Source organism: Pteropus alecto, unplaced genomic scaffold (assembly GCF_000325575.1).
Source record: "Pteropus alecto unplaced genomic scaffold, ASM32557v1 scaffold233, whole genome shotgun sequence".
Classification (NCBI taxonomy): Eukaryota; Metazoa; Chordata; class Mammalia; order Chiroptera; family Pteropodidae; genus Pteropus; species Pteropus alecto.
Genome location: NW_006434367.1, coordinates 264,816 through 273,964, shown reverse-complemented (window position 1 = coordinate 273,964; position 9,149 = coordinate 264,816). Strand labels below are relative to the sequence as shown.

The window sequence follows — 9,149 nt, the reverse complement described above, 5'->3', positions numbered from 1 at the left end:
AATCGAAGGACAGGTAAAGATCTTCTCAGACAAGAAAATGCTAAAGTAGTTCATCACCACCAAGCCAGTATTACAGGAAATGTTAAACAGACTTCTTGAAGAAGAAGAAAAATATATATAAAAAATATGAATAATAAAATGGCAATAACTACATATCTATCAATGATTACTTCAAATGAAAAAGAATTAAGTGCTCCAATAAAAAGATAGGGTGGCTGAATGGATACAAAAACAAGACCCATACATATGTTGCCTACAAGAAACTCACTTCAGATCAAAAGATATGCAGAGACTGAGAGTAAAGGGATGGAAAACTATATTTAATAAAAAACAAAATGAAAAAATCTGGGGTAGCAATACTTATACCAGACAAAATAGACTTTAAAACAAAGGCTATAATAAGAGACAAAAAAGGACCCCATAATCCCACTTCTGGGCATTTATCTGAAGCAATCCAAAATACTACTTTGAAAGGACATGTGCATCCATATGTTCATTGCAGCAGATTTAAAATAGCCAAGTTATAGAGGATACCTTAGTGTCCATCAATGGGCAAATGTATAAAAAGAGGTGGTACACATACAATGGAATATTACTTGACCACAAAAATAAGTAAGTGAGCAAACAAACAAACAAACAAACAAACAACAAACAAATGAAATTTTGTCATCTGCAACTACATGGATAGACCTAGAAGGTATTGTGCTGAGTGGAGATGACAAATGCCATATAATTTCACTTACACGTGGAATCTAAAGAACAAAATAAACAAAACAGAAACAAATTCATATACACAGACAACATTTTTAGGGTTACCAGATGGGAGGGATTTGGGAGTGGGTTTAAAAGGAGAAGGGATTAAGAAGTATAAATTTGTAGTTACAAAATTGTCATGGAGACATAAAGTATAGCATAAGGAATATAGTTGATAATGTTGTAATAACTACGTATGGTTTCAGACGGGTACTGGATTTATCAGGGTGATCACTTAATAAGTTATATAAATGTCTAATTACTATGTTGTCCAAGTATAACTAATATAATATTGTATGCCAACTATAATTAAGAAATAAAAATATTAATAAAAGAAAAAAGTTGATACATGGGTTTATTTCTGGACTCTCAAATGAAATTCTGTTCCATTAATCTATATGTCTACTCTAGGATAGTACCACACAATTTTGATTAATGTTGCTTTACAACAAATTTTGAAATTGGGAAGTGTGAATCCTCCTACTTTGTTCTTTTTCAAGATTGTTTTGACAATCCATGATCTCTTGAAATTCCATATGAATTTTAGAATAAACTTTCAGTTCCTACAAAGAAGCCAGCTGGGATTCTGATTACGATTGTGTTGAATCTGTAGATCAGTTTGGGAAGTATTGCCATCTTAACATTATTAAATCTTCCAATTCATGGCATAAATGTTTTTCCTTTTATTTAGATCTTCATTTTCTTTCAACGATGTTTGTAGTTTTCAGAGTCTGTTTACACTCTTGTTAAGCTTATTCTTATTTTATTCTTTTAGATACCATTATAAGTAGAATTGTTTTCCTAATTTCATTTTTAGATTGCTCATTGCAAGTGTATAGAAATACAACTAATTTCCATATATTGATCTTGTATCCTAAAACTCATTTATTAGTTCTTTTGTTACATAGTTATTTTTGTTACATACCTTTTTAAATATATGTTTATGGACCCTTTCAAACCTGAGATTATGTGTACATAATTATAGGCCAAGTGTGGGATGATGCCACACACATAAACCAATTCTGGGAACGCTTTTGAGTTTATAACCCAACTTGACTCCATGGCATTTCATTTCAGTCACCTAAGCCTGGGGAAAAGCCAAGAAGATTAATCCATCTGTGAATAGAGATAATTTTACTTTTTCCTTTCCAATCTAGATATCATTTATTTTTTTTCTTGTCTAATTGCCCTGGCTAGTATCTCATTACAATGTTGAATAGAAATAGTGAGAGTAGGCATCCTTCTCTTGTTCCTGACCTCAGGCAAACAACATCCATCCTTTCATCATTAACTATGTGGTTACCTGTGGGGTTTTTGATAAATACCCTTCATTATATTGAGAAAATTCTCTTGTATTCCTAGTTTGCTACGTATTTTTATCATGAAAGGGTGATGGATTTTGTTAATTTTCTGCATCTAGTGAGATGGTCATGTGGTTTTTATTTTATCCTATTGATATACTATATTACAATAATTGATTTTCAAATGTCAAAGTAACCTTGCTGGATATAGAATTCTTGGTTGACAGATTTTTTTTCCCCCAGAGTTTTAAATAGGCCATCCCACTACCTTACAGTCTCCATGGTTTCTGATGAGAAATTAGATGTTAATCTTATTGAAGATCCCATGTCCATGACAACTCATTACTCTCTTGTTGCTTTCAAGATTTGCCCTTTGATTATGATCTGTCTCATTATGATGTATCTCTTTGAATTTATTCAACTTGGATTTTGATGAGTTTCTTAGAGTGTAGGTTTGTGTCTTTTATTAAATTTGGAAAGTTTTGGGCCTGTATTTCTTCAAGTACTCTTTTTGCCCCTTCTCTCTCCCTTTCCTTTCTGGAACTCCCATAATGCATATGTTGATATACTTAATGATGTTCCACAGATCACTTAGGCTCTGTTCATTTTTAGTAATTTATTTTTCTTTTGCTTCTCAGACTAGATAATTTCAATTGTCATGTGTTTATACTTGATAATTCTTTTGCCTCTTCAAATATGCTTTTGAACCCCTTTCTAGTGAATTTTGCATCTCCAATATTGTACTTCTCAGTTCCAGAATTTTTATTTGGTTCCTTTTAACAATTTCCATCTCCCTTGATATTCTTTTTAAAATATGTATTTTATATACATTATTGTCTTGGTTTCCTTTAGCACTTTGAGCATATTTAGGACAGTTGATTTAAAGTCTTCGGCCATATTGTGGAGCTGTCTGTGGTGGCTGCATTGCCTCTCCTCTCTGGTGGCCCAGCACTCCTACTACTGTCTCTCCCTCCCAGTCATAGCTGCAATGCCTGGTACCCCTGCACTCACCTCAGCCACATTCTGGGTGGGAGTACCCGCTCACTGTTGGGAGAGGAAAAAGGACAAAACATTGAAAAACAACGTTTTCAAGATTAATCAAAGTGGAACCCAGGACGTGTATCTAGAATATGACAACAGAATTGATTAAAGTGAAGAATTTTTAAAGAAGGTGACAAAATGAGAAGGAAAATAATCTACGGCCATGCTACCCTGAACAAGCCTGATCCCGTCTGATCTCAGAAGCTAAGCAGGGTCAGGCCTGGTTAGTACTTGGATGGGAGACCACCTAGGAAGACCAGATGCTGTAGGTGCAAAAAAAAAAAAAAAAAGACAAAGAAAATGCTGAAACCAATCAATATAAGAGTAAGCACAATGGATGCTGAGCTGGAATCTGCCATTCGGCCTAATAAAACTGGCAGACAACTTTTTGACCAGGTGGTGAAAACAGTTGATTTTCATGAGGTCGGGTTCTTTTTGGCTTCAGTATGTGGACAGCAAAAGTCGTTCTACCTGACTTAAACTAAATAAAATGGTGACACAGCAAGATGTTAAAAAAGAGAATCCTTTACAGTTCAAATTTAGAGTTAAATTCTTTCCTGAAGATGTTTCTGAGGAATTAATTCAAGAAATAACCCAGAAAATTTTCTTATTGCAAGTTAAAGAACGTATCTTAAATGATGAGATATTTTGCCCTTCAGAAACTGTAGTCTTTTTGGCTTCCTGTGCTGTTCACACCGTGTATGGAGATTATAACAAAGAGATTCATAAAACAGGATCACATGGCAAATGACAGGCTCCTACCCCAGTGTGTTTTGGAACAATACAAACTGACAAACAAAACAAAACAAAACAAAACAAAAAAACAGTGAGAAGAAAGAATACAGAACTGACATAAAAAACACAGAAGAATGCAAAGAGAAGATTCTATGATGAAATACCTAAATATTGTACAACACCTAGAAATGTATGGAGTCAATTATTTTGAAATGAAAAATTTAAAAAAAGGAACTGAATTGCAGCTAGGTGCTGATGTTTTGGGTCTTAATATTTATGAGCATGATGACAAGTTAACACCTAAAATTGGTTTGCCCTGGAGTAAAGTCAGAAATATTTTATTTAATGATTTATAAAAACATTATAAAGCAAATAAACAAAAAGACACTTGCTTTTGTTTTTTATGCACCTTGTCTGAGTCTCAATAAGTGGATTTTGTGTATGGCCTACCAAGAACTATACATGTGAAGAAGGAAGCCTGATACTAATGAAATACAATAGATGAATGTTCAGGGTAGGCAGGAGAAACATCAGAGCAGTTAGAAAGGGTGCAATTAAAGAATAAAAAGAAAAGAAAGAAATAGCAGAAAAAGAAAAGGAAAGAATAGAATATGAAAAAGTAGAGCTAATAGAACATCTAAAGCAAACTGAAGAACAGACAATGGAAGACCAGAAAGAACTAGAACAGATTTAAAAAGCTCTAGAACTGGATTAGGAATGAAAACAAGCAAAAGGACAAGCAGAAAGGCTTGAAAAGGAATATCGAGCTGCTGAAGAGTCCAAATCTGCTATAGCAAAACAAGCTACCCAGCAGATGAAGAATCGGGAACAGCTAGCCACAGAACTTGCCAAATTTACTGCCAAGATTGCACTTCTAGAGGACGCCAAGAGAAAAAGAGAAAGCTACTGAGTGGCAACACAAAGCTTTTGCAGCCTAGAAGACTAGAAAATGACCAAATAAGAGTTAAAAATTGTGATGTCTGCCTCACTCTATTTCCACTACCACCAGTCATTTCTCCAACTGAAAATGAGCACAATGAATATGATGAGAATAATGCTGTGGCTGTTGCTGAATTATCAAACTATAAAGTTATGAACCACAGAAATGAGGAGGAAACACAGAAACATAGAAAAATGAGTGTGTTAATAAGCAACTCCAGGAATTAAGTTTAGAATTAGCCCAAGCCAGAGATGAAACTAAGGAAACACAAAATGATGTTCTTCATGCCGACAATATTAAAGCAGGCCATGATAAATACAAGACTTTGTGATAGATTCGACAAGGCAATACAAAACTATGTATTGATGAGTTTGAAGTATTGTAAAGCTGTTATTTTGCATACATGTTCTTCATAAGCTGAACCACTAACAGAGAAAAGCAGGCCTTTGCAGATGTGATGGAATGCATCCCACCTTGCCAAAGCATTTATACCAGTTTGACTGTGGTGGTTAAAAGACATTTAAGGGGAGCTCATCAACATTAAGGTAGTGTGATATTATGCTTGATTTTCTTTTTCTTTTGGGCCAGGAAATGGAGAACAGTGTTCCATCACTTCCTTTCATATTTTGCATTTTCCATTTTTTTCTATTGAAGATTAACACTAATTATCATGTCTAGCAAATGTGTTTGTGTGATTTAAACACTGTGCATTTTAAAGGATGATAGTGACTTAATAAGTGTTTAAGTTGAGCACTCCGTTTTCTCTTACCCCTTCCATATTTTACTTGCATGTATTTTCACATTCTTTCTCATTATATTTTCTCAATGTGCCATTCTCATATCTTACCATGCCAATAGCCATAAATTCTGCCACCATACATTGGGAGCATTTAAAATGAGAGTAGGTCACAGGTGGACAGTCATTAGTCATTGTGTGGAAGATAACTGTAAATTATGAAATGGATTAGGTTTACCAGTGTAATGTGCAGCTAGTAATTAATTTTTAATCCCAATTTTATTATATTATTGGATATTTGATATTTACTTACTTAATTACTGTCATCTCATCTTTGACAGCTGAACTGATTGCAGTTTCATCTTCTGTCATCCTTTGATTTTCTTTGCCTATTGATTCACGCACAAAGGTATAGACAACAGTTAATAGTTCTCTAAGAGAGTTTATTGATGAAACTACCTGCAAATAACAGTTGTCTCTAGATTTTTAAAGTTTTGCTATTTCATAGGTTGATTTAGATAAACACACATTTAATAAAAGGTAAAACACATTTGTTGGTAATTGATTATAATCAAAAGAAAACTTGGACCTTTCCAAAAGGGCAGCATATTGAAAACATCAGTCCTATGAAGGGACATTAATACTACCTCACTACTACACCTGTGATGACTGGTTGTTCAAACACAATGGAGTGTGTAAACTACATGTTTTATAATACATAGTGTTACTTTCAACCATTTTGGAATATTTTGAAATTTTCTTTTCCTTTAGAATGTCTTAGAGGGCTAAATCTTCAACTGTCTTTTGTTGAACTGAATTATGGGACTCTTAGTTGTATTAAAATTGTAAGCTCTCATTGGTATACTATCTTCCTGGAGGGGTATAGTATGTTGAGTAAGCATGTGAGGGGTGTGTGTGTGTGTGTGTGTGTGTGTGTGTGTGTGTGTGTGTGTGTGTGTATGGTAGCATATGAAGAGTATCTGTACCTCCATTTCTTGATATAATTGTTACATAATCATGTTAACATATCTGCTTCCCAGATCATTGTGCTTATTTCTTTTTCAGCCTCTAACCAAGAGTACTTAAATTTGGTTCGTTAATTCTATTTTAGAAATTATAATTAGGTTATATTAAGTTCAATGAAAGTCTTCCGAAGAGATCTTTCCATTTTGAAAGATGTTGTAATATTCACATGTTCTAACTTTTTTTTTAATTGTAAAACATCTGAATTTGGAGATAAGGAAAGCATTTTCTCTGTGTGGTTCAGCTATTTTCCATTTGGTATTTGTATTCAAATTTACATTTATCTATTAAAATGCCATTTTAAAACATTTTTAATGCACAGAAGATTCAAGCTGTATCTGAAAATATCTCTTGTACTTTTTGATGACTTTAACAGGATTAATTTGGGAAGACATTATGAAAAAGAAAGGTTGCATTTAATACAGTTTTTGGACTTTGTAAGACAAAAGATAACTGCTTAAATTTGAAATGACCAATGTGCAGTGCTTCCAAACACTATGGAAGAGAATGTTTCTACTTGCAACACATTAGAAAAATAGATGGTGAACTCTACCATTTATGCTTTAAAGCCTGTGTTCACTTTCCCAAAGCATTTAAGTAATTGGCAAAATGTTGAACTACCATTGATTTTTATTAATTTTATTCATTTTGAATTGCATGCACTATGATTGCTATATCAGTTTGATATCTATGTTGAAAACTTCCAGTTATATTTGCTGTTTATAATCTATTTTCAGATTAGGGTTAAAAATGAATTTAATCCATTTTAAAGCTGTGTGAATTTTTTTAAAACAAAACAACTATTTGTAATATGGGTTTTCATAGTGATTAAACCAGTTATAACTTTTATTATTAGCAGTTGAGAGCAGTTCATATAGCAATGTAAAACTATATTAATATGTATTTGGTAAAGTCCAACAGGCTTTTACCATTAGCATGATTTTGTGTTGTTCAATTAAGTTACAATTATATCTATAATTTGGGATAACGTTCATTTGTTAACAATAAACTGACAAAAATTCATGCTTTTAAAAAGTAAAAAAATAAAGTCTTTGTTTAGTAAGTTGAACGTCTGGACTTCCTCAGGGAGGATTCTATCAATTTATTTTTTCTTTCCCCTGTAAATGGGCCATACTTCCTTGTTTCTTCATATGCCTTACAATTTTTGTTATTGTTGTCGTTGAAAATTGGATACATTAAACACTATAATGTGGTAATTCTAAAAATCAGATTCTCTCCCCTCCCCAGAGTTTGGTATTGTTGATTGCTGAGAACTACAGCCATCCATATCTTTAGTGATTTTTCCAAACTATTTCTGCAAAGACTGTCTTCCTTTTGTGTGTGGTCGTTGGTGCCTCTGTTCCTTTATCTCTGTGTTCAGCCAGTGACTTGACAGAGATTTCCTTAAATGCCAGGAGGCAAAAAGAAAAAAAAATCATCCCTGGTTTTTATAGACTAGCTCTGAGTTAGGGTACTCCTTCAACACTAAGCCAGATTGCTTAAACTCTGCCTTCATCTTCACTTCCTGTTTAAGCAATGCATAAGGGTCAGCCTGAGGTGCAAGTGTAGGGTTCTCTCAGGTCATTTGTGAATTAAGGATATGCATGTTGCACTCCAGATTCCCCGGTGTACATGATTGCCCTTCAAAGACAGTTTTTTGCCCAAGAATTTTCCTCCTCAGCATCTTCCTTCCCAGGCTTTTTGGTCTGTCTTCTGCTTGTTCCATTCTTTCATCTTTTGTCCCTGGTGGCTATGGATAGCATATGTCTTTATGTGTTTTCATTAGCTACCACCTGGGACCTCATGCCAGATTGAAGAAGGTGAAACAAAGGTCAGGCTCTGTGCTGATTCCTCAGGGGACCACCAGACTGGTCAAAAAGCACAACCCCAATTTTTCGAGAAGATCCTGGCACCAGCAAACAACATCAGAAATGTGGGTCACCATTTTCATCACCACTAGAAAGCTGGGGAATGGAGAATAGTAGGTAAGTAATAAAAAATGCCACCATGCTTTCTTACTGAAATTTAGCTACTTCTTTCTTCATTAAGGACTCCCTTGGTTGCTGTGTTTGATTAGATTTTGGGTTTGGATAATTTTAGTCTATTGGTTTGTCCTTCAGTCAGTGGAGGGACTAATTCTTGGAGTTAACTAATCTACCCTTTCTGTGGTATCACTCCTGCATTCTCTTTTATTCGTTTAGTTATTATACTTTAATCTTCACAACTTTCATTTGGTTCATTTTTATAATTTCTGTCTCTATTGATAATTTTTATTTGATGTGGCATTGTCATTATACCTTCTTTTACTTCTTTAACCATTATTTCCTTAAATTTTTTGAACATATTTATAATAGCTGTTTTGATGTCTTTGTTAAGTTTGAGATCTAATTGGCTCTCACAGGCAGTTCCTGTTGCCAGCTTTTTTTTTCTCCCCTGGTATATTGGTTATACTTCCCTGTTTCTTTGCATATCTTACTTTTTTTTTTTTTTGCTGAATACTGAACATTTTAGATAATACAGTGTAGCAGTACTAGACCCCTCCCCCTTCTGGGGCTTGTTATTCTTAGTTACTTGTTTATTTGTTTAGTGACTGGCTGGATTTAGTGCATTCTGCCCCTTT

At 34.0% G+C, this 9,149-nt stretch overlaps 1 non-coding gene and 1 pseudogene across 1 annotated transcript; both read left to right on the top strand.

Moving 5' to 3' along the window:
- Positions 1 to 3,248: 3,248 nt before the first annotated feature.
- Positions 3,249 to 3,367, top strand: LOC112477625. Its single transcript, XR_003045517.1, has one exon. It is a non-coding gene; the product is annotated as a 5S ribosomal RNA (ribosomal RNA).
- A 28-nt stretch (positions 3,368 to 3,395) lies between these two features.
- LOC102883466 lies at positions 3,396 to 5,155 on the top strand (annotated as a pseudogene).
- Positions 5,156 to 9,149: the final 3,994 nt, after the last annotated feature.